At 41.9% G+C, this 22190-nt stretch overlaps 1 protein-coding gene across 3 annotated transcripts in view; it reads right to left on the bottom strand.

The window, feature by feature from the left end:
• csk (C-terminal Src kinase) overlaps positions 1–22190 on the bottom strand; it is a 100437-nt gene that overhangs the window by 77722 nt on the left and 525 nt on the right. For 2 of the 3 annotated variants that reach the window (XM_033015055.1, XM_033015056.1), the window contains exon 2: positions 19349–19418. The gene's annotated coding sequence lies outside the window, so the exon portion shown is untranslated. Of the gene's footprint in view, positions 1–19348; positions 19419–21724; positions 21745–22190 lie in introns of those variants that run through there. The other variant, XM_033015057.1, reaches the window with a different exon arrangement.

Here is a 22190-nt window from a genome sequence, read left to right as displayed (position 1 = left end):
AGAGACCTAACATTAAGCAGACCCATCCTGATGGTATTATTGATAGGCTTTATGGTTGGTTTTGGAGGAATTTCTTTAGCCAGAGGGTGGTGAATCTGTGGAATTCATTGCCACAGACGGCTGCGGTCAAGTCATTGGGTATTTTTAAAGCAGAGATGGACCATTATTGATCATTGAACTTCACAAATATTGTATGACCTCAATGTTCTCATTTGTAAACCAACCTTTGTATAATAATGGCAACCACATGGAAGAATAAACCAACACTGTTATAAATAGCCAAATTTTCTCACAACAGTGCTCCAAGTTATTTGAATGTATTACTATTACCAAATCTGAGGTGTTAACTTTCCAAAAACAAAAATGCTGAAATCAAACCAATTGGACAAATAAATGCAGAATTAGGAACAGAACTGTATTTATGTTCTCAGCGCTATCTTTATATGTTACAAACCATCGACTATGAAGCACAAAAAATGGACAACCTTAAATGACCACAAATAAAAACAGTATATGAACCAATCTGACTTCAATTACAATGCAATTGCAAAATACTGTTTACATTTTTAATAAATAAAATCTGGAGCTTTACAGGTAAGTGACATGAAAGCAAACATAGAAACGACTTGGATGTAAATGTAGATGGGCTGGTTATTAAGTTTGCAAATGAGACCAAAATAACTGGAGTTGCAGCGTGTGTGTGTGTGTGTGTGTGTGTGTGTGTGTGTGTGTGTGTGTGTGTGTGTGTGTGTGTGTGTGTATGTGTGCACGCACACAGAGAATGGAGGGATATAATGCGCATGCAGGCAAAGGAAATTAATTTAACCGCAATATTTTCAGCACATTGTGGACCGAAGGAACTGTTCCTCCATTGTACTGTTCCATATTCTTTCAACGTTGCATCATATCCAATAAACCTATTTAAAGTTATCTCATTGCACATCTGATGCAAATCAGATAACAATTGAAATTACAGTAGTTACTTTTAGCTTTTAGATGGAATGAAAGACAAGCAGAATTTGAATAGGATGATTTTCAGTGCTCAGATTACCAATGAGTCAGAGAAACTTTAAAAAAAACCCAATACCATCAAACCGTACAGCTATAAAGAGGGGATCCTGCATCTCAATTCTCAAAGCCCAATAACTAAGCAAAATTGGCAAAGCGTTACAGATGCTGGTTTACAAAAAAAAGAAAGTGCTGGAGTAACTCAGCAGGTCAGTAGCATCTCTTGAGAACATGGATGGGCGACGGTTTGGTTGGCATCCCCCTTTAGACTGCATCAGACTTTACAGATCATTGTTTTTTAATACACAATGCAAACTTAATTCTTAAACTGTACCCACTTCTCTGGTCACAGCTTCAATACATCGTCTCGTCACATAACCAAACCTTCAAGCCACAACAGCGGTCCATTTTGAAATGTCTGTTACAAAAAGGTACACCAGAGAATGCAAATCTCTGGGAATTTACAGATGACTGGTACTTTGAGGTATATAATATTCAACATGCCACAAGAAACAGGAGAACCAGGGAACTTGCTTTACATTTAATTATTTAAAAACTCAAAGATGTACAACCAACAACTTCATGTTAGCACAACAAAAATATATTAAATAGGCAAACAGATGTATTGATTTTTTTCAATATTTCCTAATATACCAACATTGAGTCAGAGTTGGATGGCACATAAACAGGCTCTTCAGTTCACCTTGTCCGTGCCCATTAAGTAGGCATATTGGACAAGTCCCATTTGCCTGCATTTGGCCTTCCCCAAACCCTTCATTTCCATATAATTGTCCACATAGCTTTTAAAAGCTGTAATTGTACCCGCTTCTTTAGCTTCCTCTGGCAGCTCAACCGAGACATGGACCATCCTCTGAATGAAAAAGTTGCCTAAGGTCTATTTTAAATCTCTTCCCTCAAACCTTAAGCCTATGCCCTCTACTTTTAGAATCCTCTACCATGGGAAAAAGACTGAGCATTCACTGTTCATGCCCTTCATGATTTTGTATAACTCAACAAATAACACCAGTGTCTCGTAAACTCCAAACCTACAAACCAGAACGTCTTTGGAGTGTGGGAGAAAACCCACACAAGTCACGGGGAAAATGTAAAAACTTCATACAGACAAGCACCCGTAGTCTGGATCGAACATGGGTCTCTGGCGCTGTAAGGCAGCAGCTCTACCAGTGCTCCACCATGCCGCCCATTCTCGAATCTCTTATGTACCCTTTCCAACTCGATGACATCCTTCCGATAGTTCGGCTGGAAATCATAACATTTCTTCAGGCAAGCATTTGCTAACTAATATAATATCAAATTCCAAGTTGAGAGCAATGGTTTTCCCCATATAAGTTAAACTTTGAATGTTCCAGGAAACATCAACAAAAGTTGCGCAAGTAATTACAAAATATGACAGCTGAAATTTGAATATTCATCCAGCTCTAAAGTCCCAAGTATGTTTCAACAAGCGAAAACTACTATTTTCAATTGCAGGTTTTTAGTTTGGGTTTATTATACTCATTTGTACCGAGGTACAGTGAAGAGCTTTGTTTTGCATGCTATCCAATCCTGATCAGATAATACTATACACAAATATAATCCACTATACACAGATACAATCACTCAAATCAGTATGTGGAGCAAAAGGGGGAGATATGGAGTGCAGAATATAGTTCTCAGCATTTCAAGGCAAGGCAAGGCAACTTTATTTATATAGCACATTTCATACACGAGGCAGACTCAAAGTGCTTCACATTTCAGTTCCATAAGCAAAGTTCAAAGTCCGCAATAAGGTAGGGTGAATCGGGACAGTACCCAAGCTTATGGAAGGACACTTCAGAAGCCTGATGAAGAGGAAAATAAGTTATTTGAATCTGATGGTGTGTGCGTTCAAGCTTCTGTACCTTCAGGCAGACGGGAGCAGGAAGAAACATAGAAATATAGAACATAGAAAATAGGTGCAGGAGGAGGCCATTTGGCCCTTCGAGCCTGCACCGCCATTCATTGTGATCATGGCTGACCATCCCCTATCAATAACCCGTGCCTGCCGGAATGAAGGAATGACCCCAGGGTGAAAAGCGTTTTTGATTATTTGGCTGCTCTTCTGAGGCAGCTTGAAGTGTAGATGGACTCAATGGTGGGAAGTCTAGTCTGTGAGATGGACTGAGCTACATCCACAACTCTGCAATTTCTTGCATTCTTAGGCCAAACTGATCCCACACCAAGCTGTGATACAACTTAAAAGATATGCTTTCTCTAGTGCATTTGTGGAAGTTTATGTGTGCCATTGGAGACAAACTAAATGTTCTCAATCTCCTAAGGAATTGGAGAACTTGGTGCATCTTCGCAGCAGTCACGTCAATATGGTTGGTCCAAGACCATTAACCCAAAGAAATTAAACATGCAACTATTTCACCAAACTAATTGTTTTTAAAACATTCTTTGAAACAAATATCTTCATTAAACTGTATTGCAAGGTATGCAGCAAATTCTACATACATGAATGCTGGTAGCTATCAACAGTCAGACATTTCAGTTCATTGATAGCCTGATAAGGTTGTGCGAAAGAATTTTCAAATAACTGACTTAATAGTTTGCATGAGAAAAATGTAGGTCAGATACATTTTGCAAAATAAATTACAGCTTGCATTTTGCAGAAGGCTTGAGTGCAATTTATGCAGTGCATGACAATTATCACACCCATCCAGATCCACACATTATACCAAGACATTAACAAAGGAAATAGACTTCTTTAGTCAAATTCCTCTTTGACAGGTACGCTGCCAAAACATCTTAAATATTCCAAATGGAATAGTTGATTATTATCTTCCAAAAACAAGTTTGCATGAGATGCAATCCCAAGTGTCAAAATTTGCTTTGCAAATGTCAAACCCACTAGTTGCTTGAGAGAGCATTTTTAACTTCCATATACACCAACCGTACCCTTCTCAATCGTCCAGAAAAAGGGGTAGAGAAACATTATATACGTATTTATTGGCCAAAGATAGACACAAAATGTTGAAGTAACTCAGCGGGACAAGCAGCATCTCTGGAGAGAAGGAATGGGTTACTTTTCAGGTCGAGACCCTTCTTCAGACCCGACCCGAAACATCACCCATTCCTTCTCTCCAAAGATGTTGCCTATCCCGCTGAGTTGCTCCAGCTTTTTTGTGTTTATCTGGCACTCAAGATAGTAAACATCAGGGTTAATTTTCAGGCCAGCTACTGCCCTGGCTATTCATCCTAAACAGTTAAAAAGAAAACAAGTTGACCATGATTCAAGTACACAAACATGCCAAGAACTAAACATTACTCCGATCCCAGCACAGAATTCCAAACAACCAAGTCACTTCCTATTCCCTCCCTTGATTATACATATTTAGTGAAACACAAAAAAGGATTATCATGCTGCACGCACATTTGCATCTTTCCTGGGAAAAGCACTTTCTAGATCTAATTCAGCATTCCATGTACTATTAAGCACCAATCTCCCGATAAATTTCCCAAAACATTCATAATTGTACAATTAAGGAAAGTTTACCAACTTTCTATAGGTGTATTCAGTTCATCTCAACTACCATAAAAAGAGTTTAGGAATCATCTGTAACTGGTATTCTATTCCTGCTGCATAGATTAACACAGCTTCCAATTTAGCCAGTGGTTCAATGACTGATATTTTAGTCCACCCAACCATTCTGCTCTGCTAGCCAAATAAACGTTGCCCTTTTCACCCTTGGAAAGCATGAGCTCATGTAGGCCAACACGTACAAAAAGGTTACCCACTCAAATTTTTTTTTTTAATTAACTGCTGTACAGGGAGAGCCAGTTCCCTTGTTTCAAGACTATCGACATTCACCCTCCTTGAGTTGCACTGCAGCACAAGCCTGCACTTCACAACTCCCACAGGACAACTAACAAAGGAGTCAAACAGAAAGCAAGACATCTGGACACTAATAGTCCACAGTACGGAGCAGATGTAAATGCGGTTCAGTAAAATTAGACATGACAGAAGGGGCTTTTGATTAATCAATACTGGAGTGCAATTCCAAAGGAATCTTGGAGATAAAGGACAGAAGCAACCACAGAAAGTCCTTTCAGAGTAACAGGACACAACAAAATGATTTCAATTGAATTTTCTTTTCAAGTCATGTGCAAGTTGTGTGCACATTTCAAATTTTAGCAATGGGCAACACATACTCCAGCGGGAAAACATTCATGCCAACTGAGTCTAATTAAATAGGAAACATTACAGTTTCGAATTAAGAGGGCAATCAGTATTTCTTACTGCAGAGCAGCACCATATTGGAACAAAGATACATTTACTTCATGAAATTTTAAAAATCTGACTAACTACACGTTCTATCTTAAAGTAGCAATTTAACTAATAATTTGGATGAAGAGTAGCAGATCCAATTTTGATTTGGAAGATAAAAATTAGAGCAACTGGGTTTAACCTCTCATCCTTCTAAATTCCAGGGAATATAAACCCAGTCGATTAATTCTTTCATCATATGTCAGTCCCGCCATCCGAGGAATTAATCTGGTGAACCTGCGTTGCACTCCCTCAATAGCAAGAATGTCCTTCCTTAAATTAGGAGACCAAAACCGTACACAATACTCCAGGTGTGGTCACACCGGGACCCTGTACAACTGCAGGTAAGACCTCCTTGCTCCTATACTCAAATCCTCTCGCTCTGAAGGCCAACATGCCAATTGCTTTCTTCACTGACACCCAGGTCTCGTTGCACCTCCCCTTTTCCTAATCTGACACCATTCGGATAATAATCTGCCTTCCTGTTCTTGCTACCAAAGTGGATAACTTTGGATAATTGAGTAAAGTAATTTTAAATCAATTTAACCATTATACACAGTTAAAAGTGAGCAACATGGCAGTGATGAACTATAGGAAGCAATATTCATTGTTTCATTCCTCAGAATAAGGAGAAATGCAAATGGCAAGGTCAGCATTCGATGCCCATTGCTAACTGCTTGTAAGATTTAAGGCAAGTTTAAAATCCAGGTTAAATAAATTTAAATTCCACTGCTGCCACGATGGGATTTCGACTCTCATCACAGCATTATTAGCTCAATCTTACTCGCCTGGCAATTTCACAACCACAACACCCCAGGGCTCAAACTAAAAGCAACAAGCAAGATGCAACCAGTGATATTCCATTTTTTCTACACAATGTTCAGATTGAGTAATTTTATGCCTTCTACTAGTTTCATGATCAAACCCTTAAACTCCTCACAATATGCTATCAGATGAAATGAAAGCCTCAAATGCATTTTCAAGTGAGGACATTATTGCCAATGTTTGGGTCAATGCTCATGGGTGTAAATTTAACACAATTAGAGCTGCATTAAAAAGATACATGCAGTTCATTATTTTTGTTCCTGCAACAAAAACTTGGCCACAAGCCCATTTATGATCATTTTAAGAATCAGGTCTGCAAATATTAAGCCGTTTTTAATTATTATGCTTCTAAGAAAACCTTAGAATAAAAGTAGATCGACGTCCTTTATTATAAAAGCTGGATTTTTGTAACTATGTCCATACATTAGTGTTGCCTCAGGTGAAAAATGAGGGACTGTGCTATAATACTTAAACAAGTAGCAAACTGGTGCCAAAGCAGCAGCAACATTCTGTCCAAGATTTCTATCACACCCTGCTTTCTCTCCAAGAAGTAAAATGCAGAACAAATGCTGGCACCTTTGTATAATTGTGGAAGATACTCGTCTGTCACAATCCAAACAACAGTGAACATATTGCCACATTTGAATCATTCATAACTTAATCTCCCCCTAATAGTCCTTTCAAGCAATATTACTTGGCAGGCTGGGTAAGTGTGAACCTCGGCATTCTCTCTTGGACAATCTACATTTCAAGAACAAGCTCATCAGGAATGCTGGTTCCGTCCTGGGGGCAGAGTTGGATTCACGGGAGGTGGTCTCAGAGGGGAGTATGCTCCTCAAACCACAGAGCATCTTGGACAATACAGCTCATCCCCTCCTTGACCACACATGAGGAGTGCCTTCAGCAACAGACTGGTTCCACCAAGATGCAACAGATCGCCACAGGAGATCATTTTTCCCTTTGGCTGTCAAACTGTGCAACTCCTCCCCCTTCTGTCGTGGGGCAGATTGACCCCCCCCCCCCCCCCTCCCCCCCCCCAAATCTTTGCACATCCCCAATCCTTTCCACTCAGCACTTTAATTTAATTTTTCATGTAGCTTGTGTTTTATGACTGTTGGCAGATTAATTCCCCTCCTGGGATAAATAAAGTTCTATGGTATCGCAATACAAGACCAATGTGGCTTAAAGGTTTATTCCTTCAAACCATGATGCAAGTCCAGCATCAATGCAAAATTCTCATCCTCATGCAAGTACTCCATGCAACACAGATGGTTGCTTGTATAGATCACACTTTTACCCTAGAGATGAAGTTACCCTGGAGATGAAGTTTCTCAGAGTATCCACAAGAGAAATAATCCGAGCTACATTTCAGTTGAGGCACTCAGGCAGTGATGTATGCTCCTCCTACAGGATGTGCAAGATTGGGGATAATTCCAATGTCTCCAATGACTGCACCTGCAGGACGAGTCCAGCTGCAGCTGCTGGCATGCGGCTTGCAGCAGTCGGAACTGTGCATGCTTTGGAGCATCTAGGATGCAGGAGATGTGGCAGATATTACGCCTAGTGAGCTAGTTACTGCAGAAGAAAGGCGAGCGAGGACAAGTTAGAGAGTCAAGTAGCGCGACATTCATCTCAATATAGTATACTGTGGTGGACACCTATTTTTTTGGGGGGGGGGAAGAAGAGGAGGTGGGGCAATTGCTTAGTTTAGTTTCGAGATACAGCGCGGAAACAGGCCCTTCGGCCCACCGAGTCCGCACCGACCAGCGATCCCCGCACATTAACACTATCCTATACACACTAGGGACACACACACACACTATCCAATTAACCTACAAACTTGCACGTCTCTGGAGTGTGGGAGGAAACCGAAGATCTCGGAGAAAACCCACGCTGGTCACGGGGAGAACGTATAAAACTCCGTACAGACAGCAGCCATAGTCAGGATGGAATCAGTAGGGGAACATTTTACAGATCGTAGAAAAAGATAGGGATAGACCAGCGTTGTGACGCATAAATGATGTCGCGTAAATGATGCCCAAGTGGGACAGGCGCTTAAGGCAGCAACTCTACCGCTGTGCCACCGTGCCACCCGCTAACACCAAGTTGGCCTCCCATGGGGCAAACAACAACCCAGTCTAGTTCATGGTACCACAGTGCACGCTGTGGAGAAGAAATAAGACTGGGAGAACCAGGGAATTCTGCCATAACGGTGCAAGCTACGGGTTTCTGTGACCATAAAGGAGACTCCACATTGCTATGTTGTCTCCCGGCACTAGCATCTAGGATATCTCAAAGCAACTGCAGGACATTCTGAAAGGGTGAGGACCCAGTGATTTTGAAACATGCAACTACCAATGACATAGGTAGAAGAGACCAGGTTCTACGACACATGTTTATGCAGCTGTTTTATAAGCAAGTCCTCAAATGTTGTAATAAGGTCATGTGATATGAGCAGAATTTGGCCATTCAGCCATCAAATCTACTCTGCCATTTAATCATTTCTGATCTATCTCTCCCTCCTAACCCCATTCTACCACAGGATTTTTGAGATGCATCCAGGCAGCCTTTTTGACATAATATAGGAAAGACCAACAAGGGATGGAGCGTTATTGGATCTCACCTTCGGGAATGTAGCCAGTCAGATGAAGGGGGAATCAGTAGGGGAACATTTTGCACATCGTAGAAAAAGATAGGGATAGACCAGCAATTAATTTTTGAATTGGCCCAAAGCCAATTTCATCAACATAAGGCTTTGGCAAGTACGTCTACATCTGCACAGTGGAAAGCAGTCAGAGGAGAAATCGCAAGAGTTCAATGCCAACATGTTCCCATTGGGACAAAAGCCAGGGATAACATGTATAGAGAACACTGGATGCCAAGGATTGGATAAATAGTTTAAAAAAAAGGAAGCTTATGACAGGTATCGAGAACTGTTGATGGGAGAGGGCTGACAAAAGTCTAGGAGATGCTTGAAAAGAAAATTAACGTACATCTAGAGTACTGTGTACAGTTCTGGTCAGGAAGATTTAGTACGTATTAACTATGCTGGAGAGAGATTTGCTAGGATGTTGCTTGGGATGCAGCAATTACAGAAACCAGGTCTTTTTTCTCAGGAGCAGAGGCACCCAAGATGGGACATGATTGACGTATATAAAATTACAAGGGTAGACTGCATGGGAAATTTCCCCCAGATGTAGATAAAACAGGAGAATGTGGGGAAAGTGGCAAGAGATTCAGTGGAGGTGATATGAAAGAGGCAATGAGAGATAGGTTTCATCCAGAAAGTGGCAAGCATTTGGAATGCAAAGCCTGAGAGAGTGGTTGAAGTTTGGTCATTGACAGCTTATAAGCAAGGGACGACAGATGGCACAATGGGCTAAGTGTTCGGCTGGCAACCGGAAGGTAGCCGGTTCGAATCCCGCTTGGAGTGCATACTGTCGTTGTGTCCTTGTGCAAGACACTTCACCCACCTTTGCCTGTGTGTGAATGTGTGTGAGTGATTGGTGGTGGTCGGAGGGGCCGTAGGTGCAGATTGGCAGCCACGCTTCCGTCAGTCTGCCACAGGACAGCTGTGGCTACAGAAGTAGCTTACCACCACCGAGTGTGACTGAGGAGTGAATGAATAATGCGATGTAAAGCGCCTTGAGTATTAGAAAGGCGCTATATAAATCCCATCCATTATTATTATTATTATTATCTGGATGAATCCTTGAACTGCTCCAGCATACACAGGTAAAGACCAAGTGTTGGGCAATCGGGTTAATATGGAAGAGTATCTAGGGCAGGGGTGGGGAACCTCTTCATGTTGGAATGTCGCATTAAGTTAGCTGTAATCTAATAAGGCCGCATCCAAGAAACTTCAATTAGATATACTTCAAAATGCACATTATTTTGTTAAAATAGCCCTCATGACTTACTAATGTTTTAATTGTGGCCGTCAGTCGGGGAGGATTATTTAGTTGAATCTTCTTTTACTCTTTAGTATTTTAAATACGTTCATTTTAAGATTAAAATAAAAATAATAAAAGACGAAAAACATATTAATAAAAATAAAAGGATTTGTTCTACAAAATTTGGATTCAATCAAAGGCCGCACTTAATGGCCTAGAAGGCCGAAGGATCCCCACCTCTGGTCTAGGGTCAGTGTGGACCAGTTAGACCAAATGGCCCATTTCCATGCTTTCCAATTCTATGATTCTAATGGTCTTCAATAGGTTAAAAGTAAAAACCCGAATAAATCTGTTCATTAAAGGGATAATTTTGAATGTAGATTTATGGAAACTTGGAAATTAACCGCATTTGATTTTGTTTCATTAAGATGTCAATTCATTCAATTTTTATTATTTCATTTCGCATATGGGAGACAGTCATTACAGATAATCACCCGCATGTACACTAAAAAGAAAAAAAATCTAGAACTGTACAAAGAATCATCTAAATTTTTAGCTGATGGTTAATGTGTAATAATTGGGCATTGCTCAGAAGAACTCTCATACACTCCATATGAAGATTTGTTTTAAAAAAGTGCCTGCTAACCATGTTGTCCAAACACAAAATTAATTTCTATTTTTAAATCTCTGAAAATGCAGTGGAGTTCAGTTTTAATCATGTAGAAAATGTGTGTGTGCAGGGAAGCAACTGAAAATTCCATGAAGTTATAATCAAGATTACAATTTATGTCATTTATTACAATTTATGTCATAAATTGTAATCTGTAATTTTGATTATAACCTCATGGCATGCAGCTGCAGGAAATTTATTACAACTTGGCAGTTGTTACATTGCTTTTCAGGTTAATGTAGAATTCCTTGCACAACCGTGATCTGCATTAATCTCAAATGGGAGTTTGGTTTCCTATAACTCATTTTACACAACGCTCACTCTCTCATCAACAATAAATTGATAACTGACCTATAGGGTGATTTCACGAAAGGTCACTGGAGCGTAGATCCGCACCCACGTGACCGAAAATTTTAACTGGGGGACAAGCGTCACTTCCGGTACATGTTAGTGAATGGGAAAACACGCACTTTCACACCCGTTAAAAGCATCGAAAACGGCCCGTTTTTGAGCTGTAATTTACTGTACCAGTCGGGGTGACCGTGAGGCACAGCTACCTAAATTTACAGTCCAAAAAAAAGATAGAAACTAAGGTAAATTCAAGAGGGAGCTGAAGGTGTAAATACAGCAGAAGTTGCTAGCGGACATTTGCCGTGGAGATTTAAAGATCCAAAATATCGGGAATTATCGCGTTTGCTCGCTGCATTTCATCAAAAGTAAGGCATCATTGACTGTTTATCTTTATCATTTGTTATATGAAAAGTATTAAAAGTTAAAAATCCGTCAGTAAAATTGCAAAATCGCCCATGGTTCTCAGGTGGGTTTTAACATGCAAAATGAAAACGCTTCTGAAGCTCCATTTACCATTTAAATAATCGTAAACTATCAATGCGGGCCTGTCCCACTTGGGCGTTCTTTGCGCCTCATTCACGCGACATAATTTAGGCTTCACGCACACATGGCGTGCAGGTCAAAAGGAATCTCAGGCACCCAATGCTTATATGTTATTGTCAAATAAGCAGTAAGCTTTTTCTTAAATTAACCGCAACTATTCAAGTATGCAAAAAATGGAACACAAGGACAAATTAAATTAAAAATTAAGCAAATTGCAGTTTGGGTGAGCAAAAGTTTGCTAGTTGTGATTCAATGCACAATGCAGAATCTCATCAGCTGCATGACATATGCTGGGGGTTTTCAGGACATTCAGAAAATTTGAAAGTTTAAGCACTTTGGCTTGTCTGCAAGAAGACCACAAAAGGTGCCCGGAATTACAGGCAGTATTGAGAATTGATGCTGCAGCACAAATCTCAAAGGTACTGCTAGTTTCACAAAGCAATGATAGCAATGAAACTTCTGCAAAAAGCTAGAAATTACAGAAGCTTTCATCATATGTAGAGAGAGGCAGGAGCAAGTCAGGCAATGTTACTGAGGTGCAAGTAGATGATTTTGGCAATTGCCCAAAGCTTATTTCGAACAGCCTTGGTTAGTTCTGCCAGGGAGAGTTAAAATCAATACCTATGAAACTATTTGAGAGTGTTACCATGACAATTTATCAATTCAAGGTAGATTATCAATATGATCACAATACGAATTAAAGTTATTGCTTTAGTTGGGCAGGATATTTTTTTATTAAAGTTCACTGCTCAATCAGCTTGTCAGCATATCTGTTGGATGTCTGGGGTTATATCCGAGAATAGGCCAAACACAAAATTGCGCTTTAACATTCAACATATTCAGATTGCGCACAATCTAGAGGCAGGGTGGGTAAAGAATGAGACTAACCCAACCAGCATTTATGAAAAAGAATATGGTACAATTTTGAGCATGTTGAAATAGTTTAAGTTAAGTACATTGGCGCACGGGCATTTCATGCTCTTTCTACCGGGAGCAGTTTCAACGATTCATTCATTTCACCAAACCATTTAAATAGTTATTCTATTGATTTTACTGCAACCTCAGCGGAACATGAAATCATAATTCAGTGAATAATCAACCAATATTAAATAAAATCTAATACAAAAACAAACACTCACCAAGATACTTGTTTAAGAAGGAACTGCAGATGCTGGAAAATCAAAGGTACACAAAAATGCTGGTGAAACTCAGCGGGTGAGGCAGCGTCTATGGAGCGAAGGAAATAGGCACCTGGAGAAAACCCACGCAGCCACAGGGAGAATGTATAAACTCAGTACAGACAGCACCCGTAATCGAATCAAACCTGGGTCTTTGGCGCTGTAAGGCAGCAACTCTACCACTTAACTACTGCGCCCCCCCATCCTGTTTTATATAATGCAATATCCACAAAACCTGTCCATAGAATATTTACATTGAAAAGCTCTGTACATTTTAAGCTCATGTAGCACTAAAATGGAACAGAAACAATTACTTTCAGCACCGAACAGTTGAATTAATTCTCACTGTACAAAGATTATGTAATTGAAACATCAATTAGTTAATCAAAGTCTTAAATTGAGGAGAATAACATCGGCTTGAGATAACATGGAAACGACCAAATTCAACAGGAGAGTTTTATCCAGACAAATATTAATTTAATTCCACCACCTTACCAAACAGCATTTCCACACACCACAGAGTATTTCACTGAATAGTCTGAATATACTGGGTTAACCGCATACATTTTATACCAGGAATGCTTCCATGGGTCAGAGAATGGAAGCTTGTGTAGTTTTAGAGACACAGCATTGAAGCAGTTCCTTCGGCCCATCGAGGCCCGTCTGACCATCAATTCACACTAGTTTGATGTTATCCCACTTTCTCACCCGCCCTCTACACACTATAGGCAATTTGGAGGCTAATAAACATACAAACACGCACGTCTTTGGGACTTAGGAGGAAACCGACGAAAACCTATGTGGGCATGCATAATTCAGATGTTGTTTTAAGAACATAGAGGATTAGACCATCCAACATGCATTATTGATCAGTAAAACCAAGGCTCATCTGATTTTGGCCTCAGTGCCACTTCCCCACTCATTTCCATGCCTCCAAATCCCATTGATTTGCCAGTCAGCTCTTAGATCACACAAATTCATCACAGAATCTAGCAGCAAAGCACAAACATTTCACCTGCCTGTGTTGCAGAGGTTGCCGAGTCAACATAACACCAGCATTCAAATTAAGCCATTTTATATGGAAATAGCAGAAACGAGAGCAGAGGTAGCACAAAGATCTCGGATGCTTCTTGCATTCAAATCAATAGCTAGGCATTTGCATTGGACGAAAATATAGAACATACTAGATCCTATTTTATAAAGGTCCGAGGGGCATACAAAAAGTACACATGGAGACTTGCAGAGATAAGCGAGCAATGAAGACAAAATGTTGCCTCCCAAAGCATTTGTTGAGAATTAAAGATAGACACAAAAAGCTGGAGTAACTGGAGGAGTAAGTGGAGGAGGCAGCATCTCTGGGGAGAAGGAACGGGTGACATTTCGGGTCGAGACTCTTTTTCAGTCTTCTTCTTTAGTGACTGAAGAAGGGTCTCGACCCGGAATGTCACCCATTCCTTCTCACCAGAAATGCTGCCTCTCCCGCTGAGTTACTCCAGCATTTCGTGTCTACCTTCAGTTTAAACCAGCATCTGCAGTTCCTTCCTACACCGAGAATTAAATGCAGTTTCGATGTTTGATATAATCTTGCTGCGTTTCTGCACACAAAGTCTGCAGTCATGTAAGAACACATCAGGTGTGACCTCCAGGCAAGAAAGGTTGAGCAGACGTGTGAGATCACAAACGATTATAGGCAGTCTTTCAGGCAGAAGCATGTTCAAGATTAACACAAACTGTGCAATTCAAACTGGAGCAAATTTCCAGATATATCTTTCGCCTGAGTGCACAGAAGACAGGAAGCTGAAAGTTCTCTGAAAACCTATAAATTTGAGCTCAAAATAAAAAAGGCTGCACCGCGCTTAAGCAGGAAGGGAAGCTCCCTGACATGAACTCCTTCATGTTTCACAGATGCAACACGATACGTCAAATGCTCTCAGTGCGTTGTTCAAATTGAGTTAGTGTAAAAGGACGTACCTTTATAAAGGAGATAAAGAGGAATTTCTTTAGTCAGGGGGTGGTGAATCTGTGGAATTCATTGCAACAGACAGCTGTGTAGGCCATCATTGGGTACTTTTAAAGCGGGGATTGACAGAATCCTGGTTAGTAAGTGTCATCGATTATGGGGAGAAGGCTGGAGAATGGGGTTGAAAGGGAAAGATGAATCAGCCATGATTGAATGGTGGAGTAGACTCACTGGGCTGGCTTGCCTAATTTGCTCTTCTGACTTACAAAGTTGTGTTCTTACTTTATTACTAATTCTAAAAGAAAAAGGGTGACACAATGGCGCAGCGGTAGAGTTGCTGCCTTTCAGCACCAGAGACCCGGGGTCAATCCTGACTTTGGATGCTGTCTGTACGGAGTTTGTACGCTCGCCCTGTGACCACATGGGTGTTCACTCGGTTCTCCGGTTTCCTCCCATGGTCCAAAGACATACACGCTTGTAGGTTAATAGGTTAACAGGTCTGTAGGATTCTGCAATTTGCAAATTGGCCCTAGCGTGGAGGATAGCACTAATGTACGGGGTGATCGCTGGTCGTCTCAGACTCGTGGGCCGATGGGCCTGTTTCCATGCTAGATCTCTAAAATGCTAAACAATGTTCCAATGGTTTCTGCTTAATTAAAAAAGAAAGAAAATACAAATTCACCAGTATAGACAACTCAGCGGGACAGGCAGCATCTCTGGAGAAAAGGAATGGGTGATGTTTCGGGTCGAGACCCATCTTCAGATGCTAGTCTGAAGAAGGTAATTGTCGACCTTTGATTTTCCAGCATCTGCAGTTCCTTCTTAAACATTAGTCTGATGAAGGGTCAGTTTGATACATCACCCATTCCTTACTCCAGCATTTTGTATCTCACCTCAATCTGTGCAACAGACCACATTTCTCAATATTTATTTTTAGGACATTAAAAACTAGATTCAATTATATCTCATCCACTCGTGCTTTGGTGCACTGGAAGGGTTAATTCTGACTTTAAAAACAAAACCAACAAATTGAAATAGCTGGAGTTTACACCCCCCCCCCCCAAGCCTGCGTATGTGAGGCGCAAACGCAACTCGCCGACCAGGTAATGAGGGCAGAGAGTGACATCCTGGACTCCATGGTCATTGTTTTGGGGGACTTCAACAAGGCTAACCTCAGCCGTGATCTTTCAAAGTACAGACTTCATGTTAGCTGCCCCACCAGAGGGGAGAGAACACTTGATTACTGTTACAATTCAATCAAGAACGCATATCACCTTATTCCGACCTACAGGCAGAAACTAAAATCTGCTACGCCTGTGGTCAGAACAACGAAAAGGTGACAAGCGAGGGCATTGAAAACCTACAATCCTGCTTTGACTGCACTGATTGGAATGTGTTCAGGGAAGCAACCACAAACCTCGCTGAGTATACAGACACTGTGACATCATATGTCAACTTTTGTGAGGACAGTTGCATTCCCACTCAGACCCGGATCTGGTTCAACAACTACAAGCCCTGGTTTGCAGCAGAACTTAGACAGCTCCGCCAGTCTAAAGATGAGGCCTACAGGAGCGGGGATGCAGACCTCTACAGGCAGGCCAAGTACAAGCTGAGAAGAGGAATCAGAGCTGCCAAGGAAAGGTACTCTGAGAAGTTGAGGAGCAAGTTCTCAGCTAATTACTCTTCTTCAGTTTGGAAGGGCTTGCAAGAAATCACCAGCTACAAGAGGAAAATCCCCCGCTCCTTGGACAATCGTCAGCTGACCAACGACCTGAACGGATTTTACTGCAGGTTCGATAAACAGAAACTTAACCCTAGTACCCCTTCCCCAACCAACACTTCACACCTACTCACAGGCTGACTCCAGTCTGTAAAGACTGAGCCCGCGTCCACTACCCTCCCCCTCCTTGCTGCCCAACATCAGTCTGGCCACTTCTCCATCACGAACAATAGAAATTGAGGAGATGGAGAGGCTATTCAGAAGACAGAAAAGTTGGGAATCTCCAGGACCGGCAATGTTTCCCCCTCTGCCCTCAAGCACTGTGCCAAACACAGACATTTTCAACCAGTCCCTGCAAACCTGTACTGTCCCTGTCTGCTTCAAAGTCTCCACTATTGTCCCTGTACAGGCAATGCTGTTCCAATTCTATATTGCCATCGTAGAGTCTGCCTTCACCTTCTCCATCACGGTCTGGTTTGGCTCAGCCACCAAGGACAACATCCGGAGGCTGCAGCGAATCGTCCGATCAGCTGAGAAGGCTGTTGGCTGCATTGACGAACTGTACACTGCAAAGGCCAGGAAGCGAGCAGGTAAGATGAATTCTGACCCCTCTCACCCATGCCACAAACTCTTTGAAGCACTTCCCTCTGGAAGGCAACTGTCAAAGCCGCCACAGCTAGACATAAAAAGAGCCTTTTTCCCCACGAGCAGTAGCTCTACTCAATAACCAAAGGTCTGTAGCCTCCTTTTGCTCTGGTATTTTATTTAATTCACATGTTTAAACTGTAATGTTTTATTCTTAATGTTTAATGTTTTATGTGTCATTCTTAATTGTTACTGTATGTCGTGTTGTTACTTGCAAGCGGAGCACCAAGTCAATTTCCTTGTATGTGTACATACTTGGCCGATAAACGTATTCATTCATTCATATTCATTCAACGAGAAAGTTGATTTTTCCGTATTCGGAGCACCAAAGGATAATTCAATTCTAAAGTAAAAACGCTACAAAATTTGAAATACTAGTTTTAAATTTCAGTTGAAAACAAAAGCATTTAATGTTACTTTTAAATAATTAAACCTGCTATTTAAATAGGTATTAGCTACTGAACAGGTTGAGTAGGCTGGGACTCTATTCCTTGGAGCACAGGAGGATGAGGGATGATCTTATTGAGGTATATAAAATCTAGAGAGGAATTGATTGTGTAGATGCACAGTCTCTTGCCCAGAGTAGGTGAATCGAGGACCAGGGGACATAGGTTTAAGGTGAAGAGGGAAAGATTTACTAGGAATCTGAGGGGTAGCTTTTTCACACAAAGGGTGGTGGATTTTTGAAACAAACTGCCAGAGGAGGTAGTGCCAACATTTAAGAAACAGTTAGACAGGTACATAGATAGGACAGGTTTGGAGGGAAATGGGCCAAACGCGGGCAGGTGGGGCTAATGTAGATGGGACATGTTGGCCGCTGTGGGCAAGTTTGGCCGAAGGGCCTGTTTCTACACTGTATCACTCTTGGACTCTATCAAATTTAAAACCTGCACAACAATTCAGCTGATCATCAATTCCAGAAAGGCAAACACACAAGCCACAAATTCAAGCAAAGAGAGGGACAGAGGTAAAGTCAAACTTCACGTACAACTTTGTGCGAGGAGCAAGTTTAAAAAGCTTACAAAAAAATCCTGCAACCATGAAATTGTGACCAGCATTCAGGCAGTTATTTGAACTCTACAAATCAAGGCTCATTGAATACAAAAACCAATTGGATAATAGCCTGATAACTAATAGCCGCACCTAACTGTGAGAAAGCACCCGTTTCACACTGGTGTCTTTGGCATTCTACAGGAGGAATCCAAGCAGCTTTCAAACAAATTCATAAAATTCCAGTGACATGTTTAGTTTAGTTTAGAGATACAGCACGGAAACAGGCGCTTTGGCCCATCGAATCCACACTGACCAGCGATCCCCACACATTAAAACTATCCTACACTAGGGGAGTTTAAAAAATATTTATATCAAGCCAATTAGCCTACAAACCTGTACGTCTTTGGAGTGTGGGAGGAAACCGAAGTTCTCGGAGAAAACCCACGCAGGTGGCAGGGAGAACATACAAACTCCGGATAGACAGCGCCCGTAGCCAGGATCGAACTCGGGTCTCTGGTGCTGAGAGGCAGCAACTATGTCGCCGTATTTAACAGAATTCAAGTTTGGTTATCGTGAGCCCCATAAATTGATGCATTTTAACATTGGTATTGACAGCACAACTTGGTAGCTGTTCATTGACTGTTCAACCACCATCACAGAGGTTATTTCTACCAATGTCTCCGATCTAGGCAGCCAATCTAGCAAAGAACAGAGATTTTAAAGTTGTCAGGAGACGTTCTGATATAATGAAAGAGGAAGCTTCAGCTGGAAGGAGAGTCAGCAACAAAACTGACAATTAATATGGACACAAAATGCTGGAGTAACTCAGTGGGACAGACAGCATCTCTGCCCATTATTGGAAGGAATGGGTGACGTTTTGTGTAGAGACCCTTCACCTCAAAGATGTTGCATGCAGTAGTTTGAATTCCTTGATTGAATAGTCTGGGGTCCTGGGGGCAGTATTTTTGATATAATTATGGATATAATAGATATTTTCAAGGCAGAGATAGGTTCTTGATTAGTATGGGTGTCATGGGTTATGTGGAGAAGGCAGGAGAATGGGGTTAGGAGGAAGAGATAGATCAGCCATGATTGAATGGCGGAGTAGACTTGATGGGCCAAATGACCTAATTCAGCTCCTATCACATGAAAGAGAAAGCAGAAGGACAGATAGAAACAGATGGAGATGCAACTCATAACTTTCATTTCTAATATATACAAAGGATAGAACTGGAGAATGAAATAGAACAAACCTTGCATTTATATAGTGCCTTTCATGTCACTTTCAGGATGTCTCAAAGTTCTTTAGCGCCAATAAGAGCTCTGAAAGTACAGAACAGTCATTGTTGTAAAGCGGGCAATGCATCAATTTACACACAAACTTCCCATAAACACCAACATGATGGTAAGATCCATATGAGTGATACAGTGTGGAAACAGGCCCTTCAGACTAACTTGCCCACACCGGCCAACATGTCCCAGCAACACTAGACCCATCTGCCCACGTTTGGCCCATATCCCTTCAAACCTGTCCTATCCATGTACCTGTCTAACTGTTTCTTAAATGTTGTGATAGTCCCAGCCTCAACTACCTCCTCTGGCAGCTTGTTCCATACACCCACCACCCTTCGTGTGAAAAAGATTAGATTACAAAAGGACAAACATTGATAACTAGAATAAAACATGCATTACACAAATCCAAATTCCTCATCAATCACAGGAGGGCTAGTTTCTGGGCAGGAACAGAATTAGAACAGATCTCTGATAGAACACTGCTCCAAGATGCACAGCTACCAATTATATTTTACCAATACAGCAGAGCAGCAATTGGGAGTAAGGGAATGCGTCTTTGTAACAGGCAGATAACTGTGGGAGACAGTGGGTTTATAGCAGACGTTAGTCTACTGTGATTGAGACAGATCAGGATGCAGGAACAGCACTTCATATTCCACAATGATATGAACATTGAAACACACAAAATACTAATTTAAGCCATTAAGCTGGTCCCAATTGCCCACATTTGGCCCATATCCCTTTAAACGTTAGAGATACAGCACGAAAACAGGCCCCTTCAGCCCACGCCGACCAGCGATCACAGTTTGAACCAAGCCGATTAACCAAACAAACTTGCACGATCATGGAATGTCGCATGAAACTGGAGCACCCGGAGAAAACCCAAGCGGTCACAGAGAGAACTTAAACACCTTACAAACAGCACCCGTAGTCAGGATTGAACCCGGGCCTCCAGCAGTGTAGGGCAGCAACTCTACCTCTGCGCAATTGTGCCGCCCCTAAACCTTTCCTATCCAAGCACCTGTACAAATGTCTTTTAAATGTGCTATTGTACCTGTTTCAACTTCTTCCTCTGACAGCTCATTCCAAATACCGTTTCTGAACGAAAAAATCGCACCCCAAGGTTCCTATCAAATGTTTCCCCCCTTACCTAAAACCCATGTCGTCTGGCTTTTGATTCCCCTACCATGGGTTAAGGACTCTGTGCATTCGTCCCATCAATTCACCTCATGATTTTATTTACCTCTACAAGGTCACCCCAGAGCCTCCTGTACTCAAAGGAATAAAGTGCTAGCTTGCCAAATTTCTCCCAGAGCTCAGGGCCTCGCGTTCTGGCAACATCCTTGCAAATTTGGAGTAATTCAGCTGGCAGGCAGCATCTCTGGAGAGAAGGAATGGGTGACGTTTCAGGACGAGGCCCTTCTTCAGTTTAAACCAGCACCTGCAGTTCCTTCCTACACATGATTGCAAAGGTGTACAGCTCCATTGTGCACTAGAACCACAAACGCCTCAAGTCACCACCCAAGGCTGACAACTTTCTGACTTCTCCATGCTGCCCGATTCGTTGAGTATCTCCAACCTTCTTTGCTTAAATCCAGCCAACACTTACACAAATGTTCATCCCAGCAGCCACTAACAAAATATACACAAGAGACTGCAGATGGCAGAATCTAGAGCAAAAAATAAAGAGCTGGAGGAAGTCAGCAGGTCAGGCAGCATCTGTAGAGGGATTTCTTGATTTCAAAAATAAATATATACAAAACTAAAACTCTGCAAAAACTCCTCCTGCATTCTGTGTCTTTACATTCAATAGTGTCATACACTCAGTTGTGTTCACTCCCAACTTTAAACAAAACACCCTCCCCACTGGTGGCTCCCTGAAATGATATGTATGCCTCGTTGTCACCTTCTCCTCAGCCAACAATGATCCATTCTACATTTCCTTGATCCACATCTGCTTCGATTTGTCATTTTCACACCTTACCCTGCCATATCTCTAGTCCCCCTCTCCCCTGACACTCAATCTGAGGAAGGACCTCGACTCACCCACGTTTTGTCACCCATTCCTTCTATCTAGAGATGCTGTCTGTCTCGCTGAGTTACTCCAACATTTTGTCTATCTTCAGTGTAAACCAGCATCTGCAGGTCCTTCCTACACTATTCTTTCCCTTGTTTGACGGATAGCCCCACAGGACTCTCTCTACCCCACAATGTCCAACCTAGACTGTGATCGAAGGGGAATCTTTTTACTTCAAACGTAAACTTCATTCAGAATTGAAAATGTATACACAAAACAAAAACTATGCAAAATCTAATCCTGCAATCTGTGTCTGTACATTCAATAGTGAAATACTCAGTCATGTTCACACCGGACTTTAAACAAAACACCAATCAGAGAGAAAGAGAGGGGTGAGAGAAAGAGAGGGAGGAGAGAGAAAGAGAGGGAGGAGAGAGAAAGAGAGGGGAGAGAGAGAGGGAAGGGGGAGAGAGAAAGAGAGGAGAGACAGAAAGTGAGTGAGGTGAGAGAGATAGGTTGGTGAGAGAGAGTATGAAGGAGAGAGAGAAAGGGAGAAAGAGAGGAGAGGGGAAAGAAGAGGGAGAGAGGGAGAAAGAGGAGAGGGGGGGGGGAGAAGGGAGAGGGGGGGGAGAGAGAGGTGGAGGGGAGAGAGAGGAGGGGAGAGAGAAGAGGAGAGAGGGAGCGAGGAGAGAAGAGAGGGGGGGAGAGAGAGAGAGGGGGGGGAGAGAGAGAGAGGGGGGAAAGAGAAAGAGAGGGGGGAGAGAGAAAGAGAGGGGGGAGAGAGA

This window comes from Amblyraja radiata, chromosome X (assembly GCF_010909765.2).
Source record: "Amblyraja radiata isolate CabotCenter1 chromosome X, sAmbRad1.1.pri, whole genome shotgun sequence".
Taxonomy (NCBI): Eukaryota; Metazoa; Chordata; class Chondrichthyes; order Rajiformes; family Rajidae; genus Amblyraja; species Amblyraja radiata.
The sequence above is the reverse complement of the archived record's forward strand: the minus strand, read 5'-3'. Positions and strand labels throughout refer to the sequence as shown.